The sequence below is a fragment of the Marmota marmota genome, unplaced genomic scaffold, assembly GCF_001458135.2.
Source record: "Marmota marmota marmota unplaced genomic scaffold, marMar, whole genome shotgun sequence".
Lineage (NCBI taxonomy): Eukaryota > Metazoa > Chordata > Mammalia > Rodentia > Sciuridae > Marmota > Marmota marmota.
In genome coordinates, this window is record NW_025999961.1 from 4,309,336 (window position 1) to 4,335,818 (window position 26,483).

Consider the following 26,483-nt stretch of genomic DNA (forward strand, 5'->3'; position numbering starts at 1 on the left):
TAGCAGTCAAGCCAGCATTTGGCATGCTGTCCCCAAAACAGTGAGTAGAGGTGAGTAGTTGAATCTTCAGCTTTAGAGCTCATAGTTTTGATTTATCCAGATGTAGCTTTAGCCCTAGAGTGAGTAGAGAACAATGTGGTCTCCACAGTCCCAGACTCTTGTGGATAATCGGAGGAGAAAGTACATCAAACCCCTCAAGCAACATTTTGCCAGCTCAGTAAATATATCAAAACTCACCCAATTTCAACTCTGGGCTTCCTGGATTCTTTCCCTCTTCATGTGTGAAGGGTTTTGTTGTTTTTTAATAAACATAGTTGAAAAAGCCAAACTACAGTAGCTCAATGGGGCCTATTTCTGAGTATTATCTACTTTGCCAGCATGTTCTTACAAATACTTGGCATAAATAAGAGCATGACTTTTCTTTGCCCCCAGCAACTGTGTTATTTCGGTAGCCCATAGATAAGTCATTTGTCCACAGTCCTGAAGGAGAGAAAAAATCCCATGAGGAAGGGATTGTATTAAAGGATTCCCAATCTGGTAGGAAAAGCCTAACGTACAACTTGATGATCTCTGAAAGCACAAGAAATTAGTAGAAAGAAAATACGGGCTATTTTTGGTCTCTATTTCCACAGAGGAAATCATCACAGAGTGCAGTTAACTGGCAGTAGAGGAAGCCAGGGATAATAACTGCAGAATTACATAATAGATTTGGCCACTAAGAAAGCCTGTGGCATCCTAAACAGGCTGCTTGGGATTGGAACTCAAAGAAATGGGTGGGTTACAGTTCCACACAGGTCAAATGACCTTTCACACCTATGTTAGTCGGGGTACTCCCGAGAAGCAGAACCAACAGGATGTACTGTATACACAATGAGATACATTATAGGAGTTGGCTCAGGTGATTATGGAGACCAACAAGTTCTATGATCTGTTACCTGCAAGCTTGGAGTCCCAGGAAAGCCACTGGTATAATACATTGCAGCTCCACAGGCCTGAGAACCAAGGGAAATGATATGACTCATTACTCCAAGACCAAAAACCCAAGGATCAGAGACTGAGACCCAGAGTCTTAAAACCTGAGAAACAGGAGCTCTGATGTCCAAGGGCAAATGAATGCCCCAGTTGAAGGAGAAAAAGAGAATTTTAGCCTTCTCCAATGGTTTTGTTCTATTCTAGCCAAAAATGAATTGAATGATGTTCAGCACATTAATGGGGCAGACCTTTTTCATTCTCTCTTCTGATTCAAATGTTTATCTATTCTGGTGTGTCACCCTCCAAGACACACCAGAAATAACATTTTATCAGCCATCAGGCATACCTTGACTTAGTCATGTTGACAGAACTTCAGTGTCCCCACCTGTCAGGAGAGAAGTTGACCTCTGGGTGATCTCCAAGGTCCTCCACACTAATGCTCTACAATATTTAAAAATAAGACATGTCTCCTTCTGCCTGGAGCAGTTTAGGTACTAACAGAAGTTGTTTATATGAGATCCCTTCAATCTCAACAACTTACATAGTAACCAACTTGTTTCCTATTTTAAATGGCAAAAATATACCATATTAGATGATACCAAAGGATTATTATTAATTCTGTTAGATATGAAAATAATGTTATCATTATATAAGAATATGGTCGGGGCTGGGGATGTGGCTCAAGCGGTAGCGCGCTCGCCTGGCATGCGCAGAGCTCTGGGTTCGATCCTCAGCACCACATAAAAATAAAATAAAGATGTTGTGTTCACTGAAAACTAAATAATAAATATTAAAAAATTCTCTCTCTCTCTCTCTCAAAAAAAAAGAATAATGTCATAGTTGCTAGAGAGGTATACTGAAATAAGTAGGGATAAAATAGTGTCTGGGAGTTGCTTTTTAAAAATAATAAAATAATATATATCTGGATTCCATAAGTTACCTTTGGGTTGGTAACTTTTCCAAATATAGATTTTGTGTTCTGGAAAGAGGATTCAGAGGCCTAGAGGGGGCAGATGGAGAACCAGAATCTGGAATGTAGAGCTTGAATTTATCTTTCCTTCTTCCATGTTATAGAGATATGTTGGTAAGCTAAAGTTAATTTCTTATAAAGAAAATGGAAGCCCTGCAAGATTTAAGTGATTTTGCTGGGGATGCATACTAAAAACATCAAAGCCAGAAAGAGGATTGACAGGTGAGGCACTGTGACTACCTCCTTTACACTCCTGATAGGAAAGTACCCAAAGTTTGGGTATCTTTTGGCACTATTTGTCCTGTGGGATGTGTCTGTCCACTATCTTGTTAACCATTCCTAAAGTTTCTTCTAGTAGTTAGAGGTCATCCTTAAATAAAAATTAGCAAGGGCTGGGGATGTGGCTCAAGCGGTAGTGCGCTCGACTGGCATGCGTGCAGCCCGGGGTTCGATCCTCAGCACCACATACAAACAAAGATGTTGTGTCCGCCGAAAACTAAAAAATAAATATTAAAATTCTCTCTCTCTCTCTCTCTCTCTCTCTCTCTCTCTCTCTCTCTCAAATAAATAAATAAATAAATATTAGCAAGACATCATTGCAGTGAACTCAGAATACTACCACTGACTTCTTACAGGAAATTAGCAACTTTCCCCGCTGGAGTAAGCATACATGTGACCCTCAAAGAGGATATGTGTTATGTTCAAAGTGTTCAGGTCTACCTTGCAACTATTCATTTTTAATTGGTTCGTATAAGACATATGCATTGGCTACAGAAAGGGGATTTGTAACCATACCCACCCCACACAGACACAAATCATATGTGCATTAGTTCTTAAGGTTCCCGAAGCCAGGTACCACAACCAGGGGGCTTACAACAACAGAAACTTACTTTCTCACAGTTATTCTGGAGGCTAACTGGAATCCTAGTTTCAGCAGTGCCATGTTCCTTCTGAAACGCTAAGTAGAATCTTCCCAGGTCTCTTCCCAGCTTCTGCTGAGGCCTAACAATTCTTGGCATTCCTTGTCTTGCAGACATATCACTCCAATTTCTGTTATCACATGGTGGCCTCCCTGTGTGTCTCTTCTCTACTTCTTAGAAGGACAACAACCATGTTGGATGAAGAGCTCACCCTATTCTAGTACAACTTCATCTTAACTACAACTCCAATGACGCTACTTCCAAATAAGGTCATATCATGAGGTACTAGAAAACTTCAATATTCTCTGGAGGAAGCAATTCGACTTACACCACCATCCAAACAAATGACTTTGTGTGAAGGTTTCCATTTGCCTCCTCTACAGTGGCTAGGCCCTTACCTTACAGAATTTTAGGTTTAAAAATTCCCTTTCTGCCTGGAAAGTGATTTTTGACAAGAAGGATTGAGGGGACAGCCAAAGCTCCACGGCCAACAGCAGTCTCTCATAAACACACGTTCCATGCTGTGTTCCATGCTCATAACCCAAGTGAGCAGATTTTGCCAGTACAGTGAAGACCGAGTAGACTTGAGCTTCCAGTGAAGAGCTTCATGACTCACCCCCTGGAGCTTCCCCTCGATCCTCTCACCCCCAACTCTCCCAACTCTTCACCCTCTGTCTGGCTCATTTGTCTACTTTGCTGAAACCATAGCTACTTTGAATCTAGCCATTTTGATTCTGTTGCAGGTGTGCTGTGAACCAAATCAAGCCAAACCAAACAAATCCAACCCCGTCATAAGCAAGTTATCCAATTTTTTTTTCAATGAGGGAGGGACAGTAAGGGCCTTGTATATCCCAAGGCAAATATTAATCTGCCTAAAGAGTCAGCACACCAATGGGTAATCAGCAAACAGGTTGGTGCTCATTAGAGCTGTGCAGGCTGGTCATTGAGGATGTTCAGAGCCAAGAAGAAATCCTAGCAAACAGGCACCTTGAGTAAATCTGGAAAATTCTGTGATTTTACCTTCTGCTTTGTGAAGCGAGCATCCAGATTTTGACTGGCTTATGACTTGTCCAGGGTAAGTCACTGACCTTTTTGAATTCTGGCTCATTTTCTTGTGCCACAAACCCTATTCCTTCTCTCTTCCTAGCTTCTTCTGGTGGCCAGCAATTCTTGGCACTATGTGGCTTGTAGCTGCATCTCTCCAGATGGTTAAGGGTAAAGATTTAAGTCCTAGGTCACCATTCCCACCCCTGCTTGGCTCTGTGAATGCCCTCTGTAGGTCAAAAAAAGGGGGAGTCAAATTACTCTATCATTGGCAGAGGATCTATTATAAAGAGAAGAAGAAAATAGAAGAAAGGACAAATCAAAATAGAATGACAAAAAAGCCACAGGACACAGAAATTACAAAATTATCATTATAGGATATCTTAATGCCTTTGAATAACAGAGGAGGTGGATTTGGTCAAGCTTCTAGAATCTTTTCAAATTTCAGGACCTCCTCCTGTCTTGAAATCAACTGAGTCCCAGCTGCACACTTGCAAGGTTAATCCCTTAACCTTTGTGTGAAACTTCCCTAACCTTGTTCGGCCAGAGATATGGAATATAAGGTGAGAGTTCTGCCAGGGTTGTACAATTCCAGGGTGATTCTTCTCCTGGCAGCTAATTTGTTAATGTAGAAGAGTTGAGCATAGAACACTCTCAATAGTTAGAAACAGGATTTATGTCCTAGTCCGTTTTCTGTTGCTATCACAGAATACCATAGACTGGGAAACTTAGAAAGACAATCCCTTTATTTCTTACAATTCTGGAGGCTTGTAAGTACAGAGTCCGGGGGCAGCATCTGGTGAGAGTCTGTTTGCTAGTGGGTACTGCAGAATCCCAAGGCAGCATAGGGCATGGCAGAACCAACTTGATAATTTGGATCTCTCTTCCTCTTCTTATAAAGCCACTAATGCAATCAAAAGGACCCTATTCCTATGACCTTATCTGATCCTAATTGCCTCTCAAAGACCCCATCTCTAAATACCATTAACACATGACTTGGGAATTAAGTTTGAACATGAATTTTAAGGCAATAAACACGCAGAACATAACAACTGGCCTCTCCGTCCAAAGGATACAATTTACCACTATCTTGATTGTTTGTATAGTAAGTTGAGCAAGTCAAAAATACTAATAAGAGAACATTTTTTTTTCTGCTGCCTAAATTACCACCAACAGCAGAAAGGAAAAATATGAGACTATTTTTGTTTTATCACCAGTTTTGACTTTCTATTCATTAACAAATGGCTCTAGTTCCCTTTGCCATAAGAAGTCACACAGGTAGAAGCATACCTGCCCTCTGGTTTGGAATACTGGATCCTTACCATCTAAGATGTAGAAGGAAATGAAAGACAATAAAGGGAAGGGTCAGAAATGGAGACACACTTGAAGGTCGGGCCTGAGAGTTGTGCTTAGTAAATAGAGAGCCAATTATCTCTAGGATTCCAACTTCTCACCTGTCAATGAACAATCTAAAAAGTAAGACAGGAATGACAAGATTAATTACCAAGGCTTTGGGAGGAGGTAGATAAAATACCTCCATTTTCATCACCCTTCATTCAGAAAGGGCTGCTGAGCACACCACAAATGTGTGTCTGTGTGTTTGTGTGTGTGTGTGTGTGTATATATATATATATATATATATATATATATATATATATATATACACACACACACATATACATATGCATATATATGTGTTTTATCATTTTTACAAGTAGGAGAAATAACAAACCAGTGTATTTAAAATATCTTTATTGTGATATAATTTATATCTCATAAACTCAACTGTTTGCAGTATACAATTTGGTAAATTCCAGTCAATTTGCAATTAGGCAACCCTCACCACACCATAATCTTATTTTAGAACATATTACCAATGGGTTGGTACATTAGAAGTCAAACTGATCATTCTCTGCTCCCTCCCCACACCCCCTTTTCCACCACTCCTAGTCCCTGACAATTGTTAATCTACTTTTTATCTCTGTAAATGTGCCTTTCTGAACATTCCACATAAATTGAATCATACTATATATAATCTTTTGTGTCTGACTTCTATCACTTAGGATAATGTTGTTAAGATTTCTTCATGTTGAAGCATGTATGAGTTCTTCAATCTTTTTTTGCCAAATGATATTCCATCATAGAGATATATGACACTTTGTCTTTCCATTATCAGTTAATGGACAATACAGTGTATTTTAATTAAATGTCCAAATTCCTATGATCTGTATATCTGAATTGTACACCTTTAGATTTTGCTATGCATGTGACTTAGTACAATAGTTCCTGACTTTGATATTTTACATTTAAGGGTATCAGTATTGATAGCAAAATGTTTTCTCTTTCAGATTGTCCTGAGTGGATGTTTGTGGGTGACCTAATAATACTAGCATAATAAGGTCATAATATTTATATTTTGTGTTTTTAAATCTTACTAGAGTGGTCTGTATTGAAGGCTTTTTACACTTCCCCTCTAATAAAATAATTTTAGGATATCTGAAGTTCTTTTTAATGTCATGCATAGGGATATAGCACCTGTCTCTGTATGCTCAGTTGACAAGTTCCCAACTTATTTTGAGGCCAGGTTCCATAGCTGATCTGTCAGGGATCTACTGGTCACAATGCTCCTATCTGTGTGTCAGTTTCACCTTCTCATTGCTTCTTGCTCTTTATGATTGGGGGAGGCATGGAAAAGAGGAGGTATAGGGAGCAAAGAGCATTCTATGGGTCTTAGAATTTGCCCTGGGATAGAAATGCAGGGAGTTCTTATTCAAGGTGGCAAAACCCTCCATACCCACCATTGGTACATAGAAAGTAGTGGCAAGCTACTGAAGGCTCTGGAATTCTGGCATGGCCACTTCATATCACTGGGCCTTTAAACAAGTACTTAACCCCTCGCCCATGTCCTGCGCAGGCGATGGAAATAGGGTTCTCCTCAGTGGTATGGGCTGGCTGCAAAATAAAAGCTAAGAAAAATAGAACAACAAAAAAAGAAAAACACAGGACACAGAAAATATTTTCATAAAGCAGGGAAGGTATGGGCTAACCAATCACATGAATCAAGCTTCTACACTAAAAAGGCAAAATGGAGGTCCCACTTGCTTTGTTTATATTGGGGAACATCAAAGTCCTACCAAAGAATGTTCTTCACCAAAAAAGGCTATAGGTGGGCTGTCCGGTTCCCAGTGGGTTACACCCATCTCCCTGAGCTACTATGAGGGATCTTCCTAGAACAACCAAGATAAAGGTATGTGCCTTGGGCAATCTATTGCCTGGGAGAGCCACAGATAGTTCCCAAGGTTAAACCTAAAATCTCCCTGAATGCCATACTGAGAGAAGACCTTCAAATAATTCGTGGGTGGCTTCCTGCACTTAACCTGTCTCTTTTTTGTTCTCATCAGCAAATGAAAATAAGTACTTAACCTCTCATCCATGATTCTAATACCCTAGAGGTGCCTTAAGGATCCCCATAATTGCTAACACATAACAAAGATGCAATCATTATTAGCTATAATATCAATGGCATGTATTGGTTACTTGCTATTTCCTAGGTACTGTGCATCAAAGCTCACAACAGTACTGTGAGGTATCTATATGTATTCCTACTTTACAGATGAGGAAACTGAGACTCGAGGAACTTTATATCTTACTCAGTATCTTGTGGCCAGATAGTGGTACAAATTATATCACTTTCAGTCTGATTCAAAGTCCTATAGAGGTCCACTAGACTATGCAACCTATATGTAATAAACCAGACCAGTCAACATTTTGTACACTAGGATAACAGGTACAATAACATGTACAAAGAAAGAATAAAACTTCTAATTTTTGTCTTAGTAAAAAATGATTGTTTGGTGCAATTGGACCACTTTGAGAAATGATATCACCAATACCCATAAGATGGAAACAGACATGAGAACCTGAGAACAAATTTGGGGCTCAAAAAATTCCTTGGAGTTATGCAAACTATCTGGTCCAATGCTTCATCTTCCCAGTTCTATGGAGACAGACCCCTGGTTTACAGGAACTAAAAGAAACTGCATATGGCACTCACAGGCTAAAACCGTACAGTACCTTAATTCATTTCCATTAGCTGAGGAATAGTCTGTGGTGTTCATGTTGATATTTCAATTCTCAACTTAATGGTTTTAGATGTTCCCATTACCACTACCATTCACCTACCAACAGTACTTTTAAATAAGCCTTGAAAACAAAAGAGTAAACAGTAGCACAATTGATCATACTGCCAAGTTCAACTACCACTTATAAAAGCAACATCAAATAGTGAAACAACCAGGCTGAAACACAGAAGTCAGCATTGACCACATGCTACTAATTTGCTACTCCTTGAAGGTCATTAGCTCTGTTGCCCCAAGAGGGAGGAAATGATGCAATGGCCTGAGACAAATAGCATTTAGATGGTCCCCAATGGGGCCTAAATAACAGGGAAATGAAAACAGATCTTCTTACTAACATTCCCCTCTAACACAATCTCCCTGATTAGACAGTGTAAGGTATGAACTCTTTGGGCTACCAATTCTAATTAATTCTGAATCTTGGATGTTAAGACCAGGAAATATTTATTCTCTTATACTTCTAGGTAAAAAGATGTTCTCAATTCAGCTCACCACAAACATAACAATCTTCTATTTTAATTAAAAGAGAGTGTTCTTTCCCCCACTTACAGTATTAGTGGCTTCCAATGCTTAAAAAACTTGTAATAAATCCCCTCATGGGGACTTAGAGATCAGGACAAAGTTAACATGTTAATAATGTTCTTATTATTGCAATCAACTGGGGATTATTTTTTTCAAAATCAGATTTTTTTTTTCTGATCCTGGGGATTGAACCCAAGGCCTTACACATGCTAAGCATGTGCTCTACCACTGAACTACACCCTGAGCCTCTGGAGATTATATTTTTAAACCAATTCCTTGATCTTTCTAAACAATGTCTTTTCACCATTTGGAGGTTGGTTGGTTGGTTTATTTTTTTGTCAGTTCCCATCTACTTTAAATTAGCAGTGTAGGGGGAGGAGGATGTAGCTCAGTGGTAGAGTGCTTGTCTAAAATGCACAAGGTCCTGAGTTTAATACTCAGCACTAAAGAAAAGTAAATAAATAAATTAAATCTATTATAGTATAACTCTAGCTTGTAAATGCCCCTCAGAGTCTCTGGGAAGATCAAGTTTCACTCTGAGCTATAGTAAGCAGAAAGCCTTTTGTTCAGGTCCACTGCTGGTAGCCACCTCATCTTATCCCCAAGCCATGCTCATCCTGGTCAAGATTACCATTGTCCAATTTCTGCAGAACTGCATTCATTCCACATTCACTGAACTGGAACGACCACCCTGCTTTATAAGTGATCCTGATTTGGGGCTCTGGTGCTTGTAGAATCCAGCTCCAAACTCTTAACATTTCCTGATGGACAATCAAGGAATCTGGACTTTAGCTTTTTTAAATTATCAGAAGTACTCCTCATTTACTTTGTACTCATTCCCAAAAGGATTTGAAGTAACCCTATTCAGATAGGACTCTGCGAATAACCAATATCATGACCTTGGGCAAGCTATAACAATAGTAAAACTTCTAACTTTTCAGTTTTTCGCTGTTAGAATACATTTTCCTACACCTTCTCTAGTTAAAGTTGTGACCCTCAGAGAATACCAGTTGGCCAATATGCTTCTGATAAAGCTAGCGGATGGAAAACATTTGGGGAGATGAGGAGATTGAATAAATGCAAATGCAATGCTGCTGATCCATTGGCTCCTAGCACTTGAGTTTCATTGCGATCGTCCAACTTTGATTTCAACTGACTTCCCGAAAAGTTCCCATCCTGGATGTTTGTCAGGAATGGGATTTCAGAAAAGCCCAAAGCGGGAGGTCAGGGTAGGTACTCTGTAAAGCATCCATACAAAGAACCTCTTGGAAAGAAATGGATTGAGGAATTTGGCCTGGATGTCAGTAGCTACAAAAGGGCCTTGAATTTTCCCCAGCAGATTACTGTAGGAATATCTAAATTCTGGAGCAGATGTTATAAACTACAGATCAAATTGCAAACCTCCAGCCTCCTAGAATCATAGCATTTCAGAATTGAAATCCCCATACTTGTTTTGAAACCCAAATCAAGTTGATAACCCCTATAGGACTTTATATGACCTCTGCTTAGGCATCCACCATGGCAAGGAACATATTTTCTATCAGAGTGGTCGTTCCTCCTTAGCCATAGTAATTAAGAAGTGATTCTGCCTTATAACATGGCCCCTTTTGTTCTAGCTCTGCCAGCTAATGAGAATTGGAATGTCCAATGTGATATTCCATTACCATTTTATTGAACCCAAATCTGCCTCTATGTAATTTCCACCATTTAAAGTATACTATGGTTTGAATGAGTCCCTTTGAAAGTGCATGTACTGGAAATATTTATTCCCAAAGCAACACTGTTGGGAGTGGAGATGGACCTAATAAGAGGTCTTGAGGGATCTTCCCTCCTGAACCTAGTAATGCCATGATCACCAGAGTGGTTGAGTTTGTTATAAAACCCCCTTTCTCTCTTTATCTCTATCATAGCTCATGCCCTCTCTTGACTTTTCTCATCCTCTTTTGCACTTTTACCTTTCACAAAGGAATGACAGGTGTGGGCTACTTTACCTTGGACTTTCAAGCCTCCAAGACAGTAAGAAATATATTAATTTTTAAATAATTATGCAGGTTATGATATTATATTACAGCAACACAAAACAAACAGGTGAGCTCTCTTCTTGCGCCTTTGGATATATTTTCATTGTGGTAAGGACAGCACTCGAAGCTTCTGAAAGGCAAACCCTGTCCTTCACACTCTACCTCTCCTTGCCTTCCATGTCATCTGCTGATCCAGATAGTTCTTCTAGAAGAAGCAATAGAATTCAGTGAAAAGAAATGGAATTTGGTTCAAGCCCTGACAAGTTTCTACCTCTAATGCTTCATAAATATGATCATTTACCTGATGCGGTGGGCATAATTGCAGGTGAACATTTGCCATAAAATGCAATGTACTATATAAAGCTACTGAATTAACATTCAGTTTTAAAAGACCTCAAGCAGCCAGGCATGGAGGTGCACACCCATAGTCCCAGTGGCTCAGGAGGTTGAGGCAGGAGGATCACAAGTTCCAGACCAGACCAGCCTTAGCAACTTAAGCAAACCTCTAAGCAACTTAGTGAGACCTTGTCTCAAAATAAAATAAAATGAAATAAAAGGGCTGGAGATGTAGCTCAGTGGGAAGTGCCTCTGGGTTCAATCCAAACTAAACACATAGATAGATAGATAGATAGATAGCCTCAAGTTCCTTGTTTGACCTTAGAAGATAGAATAAAAGAGAATAAAAAATAAAAGAATTGTTCAAGGAACACAGGACCAATTAGAGACAGAGCTAGAAACAGAATCCAGATTTTTCCAATCCCTTCCTCCTTCTACTGCCCCTGTTAGACAATGAAGTCAATACAATCATGTATGCAAAGCCCCTAGCATAGTGCCAAACATGCACTAGGTGCTCAATAACTGTTGGCTGAATAAATATGTGAGTGAACAGATGAATGAGTGAAGGACTAGGATTCATTTTTGATGATGACTTTTTACAGGTTTCCTCCAAATGTCACTTATGTTTTTAATCATTTTTTAATTAGCTCTTTATTAAGAAGCTTAGTTCTTAAAGTGTACTTAAGAAGATTAGATGAACTCATGTGCTAAAGTACTTAGAAACAGTTTCTGGAAGTCAATAAATGTTAACTAATTATTTTCTTTCTGTTTTCTAGTCATTATTTTAAATAAGATTGTGCTGATTCTGTCAGAACTCACTAATCTAGAAATCACTTTATAATCCACTAATGAAAGGAATAGGAATTCTGGAATTGCATAAGTATTACCACTAATTGCCATCTCCTATCCTGTGCCTATCCTGGGTCACCCACACCCAACCCTTGTAGTTGGTAACCAGCAAGACACAAACAGAATCCTGGGTTCTCTTTGTTTCTTCTTTGGGCTTGAGTTTACTCAGCCCCTGATGTTTGGGCCCTGCCTCCCACTCCCAGCCCACATTTACCTGTTGGACCTGACAACTGAGTTGACTTTATTCATTTGACCCTTAAGGCTCTTGCTCTCTTTTTTCCAAAACCAACCTCAATCAAGAGTTTGAAAGTTCCATTTTGTTCTTTCCATTCCCAGCCACCCTGGAAGCTCCACTGTTAACCAAGGTCCATTCCCTTGACTAAGATCAGTGCGGTTGCATCTGCCTTTTAAGGGTCAGACACTCATTATAACCTTAGTAGTCATTACAAACATTGAGCTTTGATACTCTAGACAGGGAGATAGAACTGTATTCCAGGAAAAGGAATAATGGAATTTCACTAGAAATTATTCTTTTTTTCTACTTGAGTTGTTGTGTTAACTGAACTGGCTTTCCACACTCCTCCTTCCCATCTGTCGCCTATGGTCTCCCCAGTCTGATGCTGCTCAGATTCAGCCTGCCCACCAAGAATGTCTCCCAAATGCCTTGTTGGATGCACTTGTTTTTTTGTTTTGTTTTGTTTTGTTTTTCTTTAAGGGCTTCACATGCATGTTGACAAATTGCCATATGTGATCTAGATTAGTCACCAGAATACTTAAAGGTTTTTTCTGATTTTCTGCATATATCTGAAGATTTGTCAAGCCCAAAGATGATGCCTGAGCAAATGTCAGTAAACAAGAAAGAGCTTTGATAAATTCATCAATTATAGTTATACTGACAGTTCTAGTGTGAACACAAAATACTTATTATTTTTTTAATCTCTTTGTCTTGTGGTAGATTTCCATTTATTATCTTTTCATCTGTTAATTTTATAGCAAAACTCCACTTTATCCCACCCAGAATATGAGTTTCTTTAGAGCATGGACTTAGTCTGTTAATATTCCCAGCTCTATCCTCAACACACAAAACAGCACATAGTAAATAACAGGCACCCATTAGTGTTTGTTGGGTACTGAATGAATGAATGAATGAATGATAGCAGATGGAGTTGTCCCATCAAAGAGATATTAGTTCAAGTTTGGGTGCCACTTCCCAGCTATGAGAATGCTCTGAATTCCAGCTTCTTAGCTAGGAAAATGGCAATAATAACAGTGCCTACCTCATAGGTTTTGAGGAAAGAGTTAGAGAATAATACATATAAGGTTCTTAGAACCATAGAACATAAGGACCTTAGCACAGTATCTAGCATCTCTTCAGAACATAGTAAATGTTGACTGGGGTCCAGGGATATAGTTGGACCCATGGAAGAGGAGTTGCCCAACTAGAGATGTGGTAGGAGAGACCCAACCACTGGTAGACTCAAGCCATAAGGAAACAGGCAGAGAGTGAAAGAGATATGTGACATGCTTGTCTCCCACCCTCAGACTACTGAGTAGAGCCCCATCTGAAGCTGAAGGGAAGGGAGCCATAGCTGCAGACCTACAGGACACACAGCAGGTATGGGGCACGTGTGGAAGCCTGGGCAGAGAACAACCAGAGCTAAAATAGTGTGCCAGGCATTTCATACAAATGAATGAATAATAGATGAGTAAATGATGTGAGCGCAAGGTCTAGCACTCAAACTGCAGAAACCATGATCTCTTTGGCTTCCTGCCCCAAAGCCCTCATTACTGCTGTTCAGTGTTCCAGATTTTCCACCCCTATATACTCCCACTCTCTCTTTGTCCTTCCCTAACCTCTGCTAACCTCAGGGTTTCCATCAAAAATTTAAATTTTTTTTTTAAAAAAAGCATGGATTTTATTTAGGAAGTAACACAAAGGAACAGGAGTTGTTCTGAACAGAGCCAAGACACTATCAAAAAGAAAGCTGTAATAGTTCCCAGAATCTAAAATGCACACTAGAATATTCAGAGTTTTAAAAATGAAAATTTCAGTGTCACTGTGCCCTATGAAGAAAAATGGATAGTTTCTGAGAAGCCTGCTCCAGACATCTGTGTCACAGGCTCTGGATTCACAAACACCTCATTACCAAATGCCTTGGGACTGGATGTCCTATGCTCAAATGACTCTTGTCACATCCTAGGTTTGGGTTCAAAATATGTATCTGGGGGATCCTGATTCATGATGCCGATGGCAGCAGCAATGTTGAGAAAGTGGTGAGTGTGTGAGAGAGATGCTCAAGGGTATGAAGCCACTTGTAGCCATCCACAGCTTCCTGCCAGTCTCTTCCTCCTTTGCCAATAGAGTTGCTGACTTCCTCCAGGGGTAATGCTTAAGATCCTGGATTTTAAGGACTTAGAAATGATTTGAAAGCCTTGTTTGGTCTGCTACTCTAGTTAGATTGTTTGCTTTTTCATGGAATGTACAAGACAAAAATGGGCACTAAATTAGGCATTGCTGACCACATATGAAAGCTAATTTTAAAAAGTAGCTGCAGACATATATGGGCCTATTTTGTATTCAAGTTCTGAAATTATTTTTTCCTAACTCAGATATACATCGCTAGCAGTCCTCCTGTCATGCCCCATAGACCAAGCCAGCCAGTCCCCAGAGTTTAAGCATTCATTCATACACAAAAACCAGAGTCAGAAATGCTAGCAGAAATAGGACGGGAACCGCAGTTCCTGGTGAGTACAGCCCAACCCATATAAGCCTGAACCCCACAGCCCAGTGCACAACCCTTTTCTCACCAAAAGTTACTAAAGATTCAAAAAGCCTTCCCCTAACAACGCACATTATAAGCCAAACTAGAGCTTCAGGTTATACTGGCCACAGTCCCAATTTAGCTGTGGCTGTGTCGGGATTTATCAACAAATTCCATTCAAGATCTCCAAGGTCAAATTTCAGAAAATCTAATCTCAATTGGGTTGACTGGCAAAATCTGAATAAGAGGTATAGATTGGACAATAATATTGGATCACTGTTAATTTTTTTATTCTAATCATTGTGCTTTGTTTATGTAAAAGACTGTCCTATTCTTAGGAAAACAAACTGAAATATTTAGGGACAAAAGAAACATCACGTCTGTGACTTATTCTCAGAGGATTTAGGGGGAAAAAAACATAATTTTTGTACGCAGAAGAGAAAGGATGATAAATCAAAAGTTGCAAAATAGTAACAATTAGGGTATCTGGATAAAGGGCACTTTTTAAATTTTATTTTATTTTACCATTTTTGCATCTTTTGTAAGATTTAAATAACTTCATAATAAAGTTGACAAAAAGCTACTTCCACAAAATAAGAGCCATCATGTGCCTTTCACTGAACTGACAGCGTTAAGCACAGTAAGTGCTGCACAGGAAGCCAGAAACAACATCTCCTGCTTTGTCATGTTGGAGCTAAAATGAGTCATTTCCTCTTTCAGCTGAAGATGCCTTCCCCTATTCATGGAGGTGAGCACTAAAGATGCTTTGCACATGAACACTGAAGGTAAGAGGTCTTGATCCTGTGCCCTCTGTCACACCGCCCTGTTGTCCCTTTCATCCAGCCAAGGGCATAGACTCAAGGTATCGTTCACACAGATCAATTCAAACCCATCAATGTTCTCCAACAGAACATTCTGTTATCCTCAAAGGCCTATTCAACCTCCCACCCTGCCTGGCTTAGAAAACCTGACATTCATCTCCTTTTTAATTTTTCTCAAAGAAAAACAAAGTTTATTAATAGTTGACATCTCCTAGTGGTGCAATTAGGGAATTCTTATAGTTTTCTGAGCTTTAGAGGTTTTCGAAAATGGCTGTGTCTCCCCACACCCCATTGGTATGTTGAAACTCATATATAACAGGTTCCTAATTGTCCCCATCTATCACTGGCAAGGAAACTCTAGGATGCCAAGACCAGCTAGTAAATAAATTGTGAAGTAATATGACTCCATTTCTTCTGATGGAGAAAACAAGCCCCATGGCTTGCCTTTGTATTCTACAGTCAAATGGAATCTACAGGTTGGACATGTGTAACCCTGAGGCTGCATGTGCTCTTTCAAATGTCTTGAAGAACTCCTGAAGATAGAAATCCAACTAGATTATTGGTTGAAGAAACTTCTAGGCAAAAATTTCCTGGAATTTCTTAGAGCTACTACATGGTGTTTACTAGTCTTCCAAACATGAAAAAGTGATAGCCCTTTGAGAGACATCTTCTCCTTCAGTGTCAACCAAATCTGAACCTTTCCCTCTGGGCCAGACTTTCTGAAACACTGTTGACATTCTAGGTCAAGTGATTTTTTGTCCAGTGACTGTTCTGTGCATTCTAGGATACTTAGCAGTATTCCCATCTCTTCCCACCAAATACCAGTAGGACACAATCCTAACCGCATCTTTCACAAAAAGCAATATCTTCAGACACAATCTCAGGTTCTGGGAAAGACAAAATTTCCCTCAGAAATGAGAGTAATGTTTCCAGACATTGCCAAACATCCCTGGTTGGGGCAAAATCCCCCTTTTCAAGAACTACCACTGTAAGTTACCTCAGCCCAGCATGAGCTTCTGCCTTTTGTGCAAATGGACTGAAATTTTATAGTGTTTAGGGTAACATTAGCAAATACATAGAGGAAGGGTGCTATGAGTCATCAAAAAATGCTTTAGATACAATAGGACCCTGTGGAATAATAACCCTGCCTAGGAGTATCAAACTGATGAATCAATCAGTCAGACTTCTGCAAGTTTCTTTCTCCTTTCTGGGCTCTGTCCCTTACTGCCAAATGCCCCATGCTACTTACTGGAAGGACAGGCAAGTGAGGGAGAACAATGTCATATTGAACATTGTGGGAGTCCTTTCCTTTAGGAAATCCAAGAGGTCTGGTAACCACTGTACAGTTTGAACTGCTGGCAAAGCACTGAGGTATTCAGCTGCAATTTTAAAATTTCCATATATATTTGTTTATTGGCCACATATTTGCACAAAATATTTGAAATGGAGTTTTCAGTTTACTTTATGCAGTTTTCTAGGTTTTTAAACAAATAGGCACACATTATGGACAGTACCTTAACTAAAAATCCTATTTCCACTCCCAAAGTAGTGTGGAGCAGGTAAGGGGTGGTAGCAGATTTACTTGTGCTAGCAATTGGGAAAGTGAGGCCCTGAGATTAAATCCGAATTGCCAGCATTGGTGTGCATTCATTCTGCTCACCTCCAAGTGCCCCTCAAGGTCGTTTCATTCCTTGGTTGACCTCCTTTAATGGCATCTACTCCCCATTATCCTCCACCTTTTAACTAACCTGGTATTTGGTTTGCAAAGGAGCTTCCAATGCCAGTGGGTATCTGTGAAAGCACAGGCAGGAACTTGAAAGCAATTATAAGATCAGCCAAGAGAAACAGAAACACAACTCAGTTTCAAGATGAAATAAAAAAGACATCCAAAAAGCAACATTCATAAGAAGAATGCAAGGAGGGTTTAGAACTCAGTAGAATCGTAATTTCTGCCCAACACTCAGCCAAAAATACCATAGTCCGTGGTGTGGCCTTTAATCTGGTTTCTGGTCTAGGACTTAACTGCTAACTTTACAATTGTGTCCCAGTGGTGAGGATCACAACCTACCAATCACTCCTTGGCACTTCATCCCCAGTGTGGAGCAATCTGCCTGGCACCCCAGATTCTTCCTGGCACCCCAGATTCTTTTGCAACAGTTCTGGCATCCTTTAGGCACTGCACATTTCAATTCTCCTACCTCCAGCCCTGTTCCAGGTACCCATCACACTTCGCTCCTTAATTCTCCAAAGATTATAAGAGACTGGAAGAATTTAGAAGCAATCCAGGGCACTAGGATGTGCCCATCCATCCAGTGTGTTTTGAAGTGTATCTAAAACTCGGTCCACCTGATCTTTTCAACCACCACTTACCTGCCAAAGCCCTCAAATTCCTATTATTTAAGCTGCTGCTTTAAGTAAAGTATAGCATTGCTCAAAACCTGCTCACTTACCTAAGAGGGAGAAGACCCTAGTTTTTCAATAGCAATTTGTTTATGAGACTTGCTGGTGTTTCTCTAAAAAGAGGGTCTGGGATTAGAACTAAGGTCAGATGAGTTCTAGTTGCAACAGAACGACTGAAACGACTGTCTGATCCACAAGCTACTAGCCACATCTGGAAAATGTAAATATAAATAATTTTAATAACATTAAAAATTTAATTCTTTGGTCATACTGGGTTCATTTCAAACATTCAATAGCTACATGTGGCTAATGGCTACCATATTGAGCAGGGAAGATCCAGAACAATTCCACGATCCCCTAAAGTCCTATTGCACAGCAGTTCTCTAGATTGAACTGATTCTGCCAGGGGGAAGTTCTGGAAAGGAGAGACAGCCCACCATCACAAGCTCCACTGAGGAGGATGGAGAAGAACAGGAGATAGAACAGAATTCCAAAGACAAGATGATAGGGGACCAGACAAAAAAAAATTGTGTGCTTTGCCAAGTGCCCATCCCTGAGCAAACATGCATGAGCCTTGCCACAAAGCTCTTGAAAATAAGGAAGTGAATGGGGTTGGCTTTGAGGCCCATTTTCTCCATTGTCTGATCCTGGGCTTCTGTAAGCTTCTTGTGAAACAAGAGATCTCCTAGTCCCTGAGGCTTTGCTCACACACAGGTACCTGTGGGCTCCCAGCCAAAGGAAAATCACCAGGCAGCTTGGCAGTATCCAAGAGTCCACTCAGAGCTGGGAGCCTCTAAATCAAAAGCACCTGGGAGTAAAAAATCATCTTCTCCACCTGAGATTAGATGTCAACAGAGTCTGAGGAACATGAATGGTTTTTAATGCAATTTCACCCTTTCTGAAGACAGTGAAGGAGCAACCGTCACCCTTTACCAATGTCAGTGGTTCCTATTTGCATAGCACTTTGCAGACATGTGGAACACTTTCACAATAATCTTTTATCTTATTCTCAAAATAATTGACTGAGGGAAGTAGAGCAGATGTGACCCTCTCCACTTTATATTAGAAGAAATTCATGCTCAGAAAGAAGAGAGGCGTCGAAGTCAACATGGCTGGAAATAACAGAACTAGCCTTAGAAACCTTCCACCTCTTCTGTTTGGAGCTCACATCACCTTTCTCAAGTGATATACGGGTTATTTAGAACCTGTTGAAGTCCCCAAGTATGTCAGCCTAGGGTATATGACCATGGATTATGCTGTAAACTCAGTTCATGCCCATCCCCAAGCCAATGGCCAGGGAGCTCTTCTTCGCAAAATGACTTATGTGAGCTCATAGAGAGGGAAGAAGGCCTCCTGGCTAGAAAGATGGTATGACTTCTCCCAGCAGAAACAATGTTGATGTTCTGATAATGGCAAGGGGAAAAGAGTGTTCATGGCTCTGTTTCATTCAGTAGCACCAGGTCTACTGAATCTGTTTTACCATGCAAAAGGCACAAGGAAGGTAATGCTTTCCTTGCTCCAAAATAGTCTGCAGTGAGAGACCCTTGAACAGTCCAGTGGGTTTTGATTTCTAGAATGCCTGTCCATTTATAAGATTTTCAGTAGTCTGTGGCTAAATATATATGACTTATTTTCAAATTTGAGAGAACTTCTTGCTCATAATGTACATGAGCCACTTACATACTTGGCTATATAATAGATCCCAATTCTATATTTTCTTTTGACAGCATGCATATAAATAAATAGATATGCAGAATAATTATTGAACTTTCCTTCTAATGAGCTCTAATACTAAATCAGCTACTGTCAAGAAAAATCTTAAAAATTCATAGGATAAATAAATAGACAAAGCAATATTGAGGACAGTTGATAAAAACCAAATTATCACTTTTAATATGCCCAATAAAATAATAACCCTAGCAACACACGCTTTTCCTTTCCTTTATAGCAACATTCCAATACTTCTCCATTAAGATCCAAATTTTTCTCTACCTCTAAGCCACTAGATTTGAAAATTAGACCACTGAGCTTTCCGTGCCAAACTGGTGAAATCTTCCCAAGGCAAATGGGCCATGCTGGGCTACTTTGTGGTGGGGCCTCTACTTCCTCCCAAGGCTGAATTAGTAGAGATTCCAACTTCCCTCCTGCATCCTTCTGTGGCCCAAGACCCAGTTAGGATGCTTTGATCAACAAGCAATAGCATGCCTGGCTAAAAGTGGATTAAACACTGGGTGTATAACACTCACCATGTCCTGAGAAAACCATTTGCAGGTTTGACTTAGCAGCTCATGACATTTACAAAGAGCCACCCTTTCCATTTAGGGAGGCTTCTTTCTCCCAACCCCTTTTTTTTTTTCCACGGAGGAAAGATTTCCCCAGCAACCCCCAGAAAGCTTCTGCTATGTCTCAGTGGCTAGAACTAGATGGGATGACCACTCTTAAACCAACATAGACTTTAGGCAAATGAGATGACCATGATCAGCTTAGAATGATACATGCTCATGCCCTGAGGCTGGATACCTGATTCCTGACAAAACAACTCTGTGCAAAAACAACAGGAGTGGTTGTTGGAGAAGCAACCAGCAGTGTCTGCCAGACCCAGTTAAACACAAGGTTGTGACAGAGAAGGAAGAGAGGCCCTCTACTCCTTGTCTCCTAAGCAGCCTCCCCAGGGAAGTCCCCCTCAACTCTGACCAGTTCAAATCTGCCCACTATTAGCTCTCTTGGAAACAGAAGAGCTCATTCTTAGCACTTAGTTTCATTTATATTTAAATGTTTTACTAGTTTCTCTCTTCTCCAGACTGAAAGCATGAGGAGGGTTATTTTAGCACAATATTGTATTCTCAGGGCCTACCTTGCCTGTTGCATCAAAGTCTGGATGGATGGATGGATGGATGGATGGATGGATGGATGGATGGATGGATAGATGGATGCATGGATGGATGGATAAATGGATGGACTAACGAACATTACAGCAACTAAACAGGTCAACCCTATGATTTTTTTGAAAATGCACTAAAAATGCCTGAATTTTTGTCTTCTCCCCTCCTCACCATTCTCACTCATTGATACTGTACTGGGAGTAGCTCCTGAGCCGCTTCCAGACCCAGTCTAACTCAGGTCTCTGGCCATTACCTCTCTGGACAGGTGTGCTTTTCTATTAAGAGAGGAATTCTGGAGACTGAGTAAAATGAAGGAAAAGAAGAAGAAGGGGCTGGGATTGTGGCTTAATAGCAGAGCACTTGCCTCTCACCTATGAGGCCCTGGGTTCAATCTTCAGCACTACATAAAAATAAATAAGTAAAATAAAGATATTGTGTTAATCTACAACTAAAATATTTTTAAAAGAAGAAGAAGAAGAAAGTGAATATAAACCAGTAAGAGAGACAAGCAATTATCTTGCTAGATAAGTAGCCCAGATGTTTTAAATGACAAAACAAGTTTGAAAGAACATCTTGTACATGAGTCGTAAATCAGGTAGAGACAGAATGTTCTTGTACAAGATGAAGCAAAGTGAGAGGAGAGAGAAGGACTTTGAGACTGGTGGTGGCTTTTAATTCACCCTGCCCCTTTCTACAATTGACAAAACCAAGAGTATCAAAGTAGCAAAACACCAAACTTTCTGTTCTCATAATATTAGATTATATTGCTCTCATAATATTAAAATTAATTTCCATCTCTAAAGTTGGGTCTAGAAGCATGGGAATGGAACAATAGGATGTCTGCCAGGCCAAGGATGAAAAATTATTATAGATAAACTACCAAGAAAGTGTTTACCCAGATAAGGAAGTTGACTAATCTTTTGAATAGTGACTTCCCAATCTTTTTCCCTCCATTTCATTGTTTCTCAGAAGGGTGTTTGAAAGACACACCATCAATCATATGCTATCCAAACAAGAGGTGGTGTTATTGTAAAGCAGTGAATCAACAATGATTTAATGGGATGTGCCTGGCCAATGTCATGGTGGCCACATGTGCAGACATCTGAATTGGCCCACTCTGCTTCCATTGACCCAGGAAGCCTAGCAGCCAGTTGGGAGTTAGGCCTACTCATGCACTAGTGTCATGGTGGACTTATTAAGAAGTACACTAAGAGATCCTTTTATAATTAACAATAGTACTTGCTTTTTGCCGCAGTCTGGCAGTCTGGCTGGGCACAATTCAAGAGCCACCTGTCAAGCAGAAACGAACTTTATTTTTAGAACACACAGGCCCCACCACAGGAGCTCTTCAGGAATTCCCTCAGAGCCCAACTGCCACCACCGGCTTCCCACAAGCCTCTCAACCACCCCACTCCTCCTACTCTTGAGGCCGATTGGCTGGGTCGCATGGGTGGAGCCAAAAAAAGTCCCCCAATGAGCAGCTCCGTGGTCTGAAAGGGCGGGGAAACAGCCCAATGAGCATCACCGCAGAGGAGCCAATCAGCTGGCAGCTGGAAGTTTGCTGAGGCCGCTGAGAGCCAATCATCAGCTGGCAGCTGGAAGTTTGCTGGCAGCTGGAAGTTTGCTGGGGCACCTTTGGCTGTGGCTCTCAATAGCCTTTTAAGATATTGAGCATACTGTGTCATATTTTTCTAAGTACAGTTGTCTAACTTTGTGATACAGGAACGCACCACTATTTAAATCTCATTAATCCAGCAACCTTAACACTGGAATATATATGAAATCCAGGAAGCAAGCCAAATAGGCTTTTGGGCAAAATAGAACAAAAATCCATTTCCCTACAGGACTAATAGGAAACTCCTTTAGCCCTCACTAAAAGCTTCATTATTCTCATGTTAAATTGCTTAAATTTTCTAAAATTCGTTTATCAGCTTTCTGAATTCATAGGCCATAAAAGGTAGAGTGTAAGGGGGTGTTGAGACTCCTAGAAGAGAGTTTACTAACAAAAATGAAAACTATTAGCTATCAAATTGAATGTAAGGGAAAAAAGGCAAAAGAATGTAAACAGAGAGAGAAGGGGTGGGGTGGGGGGATAGCAAAAGAAGATTCAGAGGCTGAAAATACTCAAGTCCTAGACATTTGATTTAGCAAAGGGTCCTTGGTCTGCAAGACCTTGGTCTGTATTCATTCTCTGTAGGGTAGCCTATATCCACCACATCACACCATAGTCAATACTCCATGGAAAGTTTCAATTAAAAAGGCAGGGAAGTGAATAATTTTAGAAATTTGTATCCAATTAATTAAAATAAAGTTTTTGTTTCGCAAATGGTATAGTTTTGTATTTAAACACATGTTAAGCCCCCCAAAATGTGTTTTTGTTGAAAAATGCACAAAAATAAAAGAAAGAATGGGCTGAGGATTATTATTTCCTTGCCAGTTGGAGCTTGCCCAATTGAGGTTTTGCCTGTTCTTAACAACCCTCTCATTTCCTTCATTTCCGGTGTTGAAATCTGAATCAGCTTCAGTTACAGCCACCTACCGTACAACCACATTTCGGTGGCCTTTGTCCTCCACCTGTTCTTACATTCAAATTAATGTGCTTGAAAAGATTATTAAAAGAATCAAGAAAAGTCTCAGAACATATCCATTAGTAATTTAGAAACCATAGGGATTAATGAGAAGAAAGACTTGCACAGTTTGTGGATTCTAATTGAAGTGATGGGGAAAAGCAGGAATCAGAGAGGAATGAAAGTACTTTCAGTGGATCTGTGGATGAGAAATAGTATACTCTACTTGGCCTTATAAAAACAATCGCTCACTCAGAAAGTGTTGCTGACCTACTTTAAACAGGTATAAAGGAGAGAGTGGGGGTGCTGGATATGTACATGGTGAGTCTGAGATTACTCTGTGACTTTGATGATGGAGTTCAAGCGGGGACAGTGGCAATAGGCCAGTCACCAAGGGTTTTCATTTACCCAGAGCTCTTATACTTGATTAAATACAATAGTTACCATCTAAACTAGGCTGTGCAGATTGTCTCTGGATTGTCTGTGAATTAGCCAGGCTAAGAGAGACTATCCATTTATAATACCCAGAGCTTGACAGCCAAAGGTTTCTTTCTCACCCATGACAAAATCCAGTGGGGGTCAGAGTGGAACTCAAGGGCCTCCCATTTCTTGATTATACTGAGCTTTTACCATCTTAAAGTCCTCAATTATGTCTCCCTCTGACCAGTGATGGGAAAGAGACAAAGAATGAATATGTAAAACGTTGAAGGCCAGGACTAGAATAGGAATATTCCTATTAGCTCCGATCTACATATTGTAGGGTCGGGCTCCAAATTCCTTAATAGGACACCCATAGCACAAAAGTTGATAACAAAAATCAACAAATGGGACTTACTTAAACTGAAAAGTTTTCTCTCAGCAAGAGAAACAATAAAAGAGGTAAATAGGGAGCCTACATCATGGGAACAAATTTTTACTCCTCACACTTCAGATAGAGCCCTAATATCCAGAGTATACAAAGAACTCAAAAAATTAAACAATAAGAAAACAAATAACCCAATCAACAAATGGGCCAAAAACCTGAACAGACACTTCTCAGAGGAGGACATACAATCAATCAACAAGTACATGCAAAAATGCTCACCATCTCTAGCAGTCAGAGAAATGCAAATCAAAACCACCCTAAGATACCATCTCACTCCAGTAAGATTGGCAGCCATTATGAAGTCAAACAACAACAAGTGCTAGAGAGGATGTGGGGAAAAGGGTACTCTTGTACATTGCTGGTGGGACTGCAAACTGGTGCGGCCAATCTGGAAAGCAGTATGGAGATTCCTGGGAAAGCTGGGAATGGAACCACCATTTGACCCAGCTATTGCCCTTCTTGGACTTTTCCCTGAAGACCTTAAAAGAGCGTACTACAGGGATACTGCTACATCGATGTTCATAGCAGCACAATTCACAATTGCTAGACTGTGGAACCAACCCAGATGCCCTTCAATAGATGAATGGATAAAAAAAATGTGGCATTTATACACCATGGAGTATTACGCAGCACTAAAAAATGACAAAATCATAGAATTTGCAGGGAAATGGATGGCACTAGAGCAGATTATGCTTAGTGAAGCTAGCCAATCCCTAAAAAACAAATACCAAATGTCTTCTTTGATATAATGAGAGCAACTAAGAACAGAGCAGGGAGGAAGAGCAGGAAGAAAAGATTAACATTAAACAGATACATGAGGTGGGATGGAAAGGGATAGAAAAGGGAAATTGCATGGTAATGGAGGGAGACCCTCATTGCTATACAAAATTACAGTTGTGAGGGGAATGGGAAAATAAACAAGGAGAGAAATGAATTACAGTGGATGGGGTAGAGAGAGAAGATGGGAGGGGAGGGAGGGGTATAATAGAGGATAGGAAAGGTAGCAGAATACAACAGTTACTAATAGGGCATTATGTAAAAATGTGGATGTGTAACCGATGTGATTCTGCAATCTGTATTTGGGGTAAAATTGGGAGTTCATAACCAACTTGAATCTAATGTATGAAATATGATATGTCAAGAGCTTTATAATGTTTTGAACAACCAATAAAAAAAATTAAAAAATAAAAAAAAAAGTCCTCAATTATGTCTCCCTCTGACCAGTGATGGGAAAGAGACAAAGAATGAATATGTAAAATGTTGAAGGCCAGGACTAGAATAGGAATATATTACTCCTGCCCACTTTCAGAGGCCACAGCTCAAACACTTGATGCCATCTAACTACATGAGTGGCAAGGGAGTGGGCTTGAACCGTGTGGACAGACAGGAGAGGAGAATCAAATTCTGACGGACACTAGAAGCCTTTGCTACTCCCATGAATATATTCCCAGGGTTCTAACTGAAGTAGGAATTAGAGGGGAGCAAAGTCTTTTAACACATTCTTGAGGATTCCTCATTGAACTTGTTGGCTTTCTCAACAGTGCATGCATCCCATCCTTAATACTCCAAAGATTCTCCCATTAGGACAATATTACAGATGAGGACACCAGGGCCCAGACAAGATGCACATATTGTCCAAGGTCACATAGCTACTGAATGGCATATGGAGTGAAAGGGTCTTGGCCTCAGTTTCCCCATATATTAAAGTGTGAGGTCAGATCCTAATATCTTTCAAGCCTTTTGGTTCCTTTCAGATCCAAAATTTCAGTATTCTGTAACTACTGACATTCATTTCCTCCTAAGTCAACTAAGCAGACAGCCAGTAACCAGTAATTTATCTTTTCTTATTAATTCTAAATTTCCTCCTCACATCCCAAGCCCAAGTTTTCAGAAATTAAAATGTACTCAGTAGACAAGGTTACTAATACAATAGAGATTCATTTTTATAGCAAAGTAGGTTTGTGTTTAACTGAACAGCGCATGCGCACACACACACACGCACATACACACACACGCGCGCACACACACAACCTTGGTTGAGCAATCTTGCAAAACATATGTCCTCCTCCTACCACTCTTGTCCCATATTTGTCAGCTTTGCCATAGTAACCAACAGTGAGATATCAGTGGCTTACAACAATATTCACTATTTATTCCCTTTACCTAAGGACATTGGATCAGCATCAGGTTGGCTGTGGCACTGCTAGGATTGGCTGAACTCTGCTCAGCTTATCTGGCTTTCTCTGTCTTCTCATTTTGGAATCCTGACTGAGAGTATAACCACTATCTGCAGTATCCCAAGGGCATTTGGAGACTCAAAACAAGAATACCTGAGCCAAACTATGCAATTATATTTAAGGCTTCTGTTTGGATTCAGCAAAAACGATCATAACTATTCACATCCCATTGTCTAAAG

The 26,483-nt window shown here is 40.1% G+C and overlaps 1 protein-coding gene across 11 annotated transcripts in view; it reads left to right on the forward strand.

The window, feature by feature from the left end:
• Positions 1-26,483, forward strand: part of Prlr (prolactin receptor) — a 162,113-nt gene that overhangs the window by 101,627 nt on the left and 34,003 nt on the right. For 7 of the 11 annotated variants that reach the window (XM_048802899.1, XM_048802900.1, XM_048802908.1 and 4 more), the window contains exon 2: positions 15,253-15,317. The exons of 1 other annotated variant lie outside the window; for it this stretch is intronic. The gene's annotated coding sequence lies outside the window, so the exon portion shown is untranslated. Of the gene's footprint in view, positions 1-2,598; positions 3,938-15,252; positions 15,318-26,483 lie in introns of those variants that run through there. 3 more of the 11 variants (XM_048802906.1, XM_048802907.1, XM_048802902.1) reach the window with 2 other exon arrangements.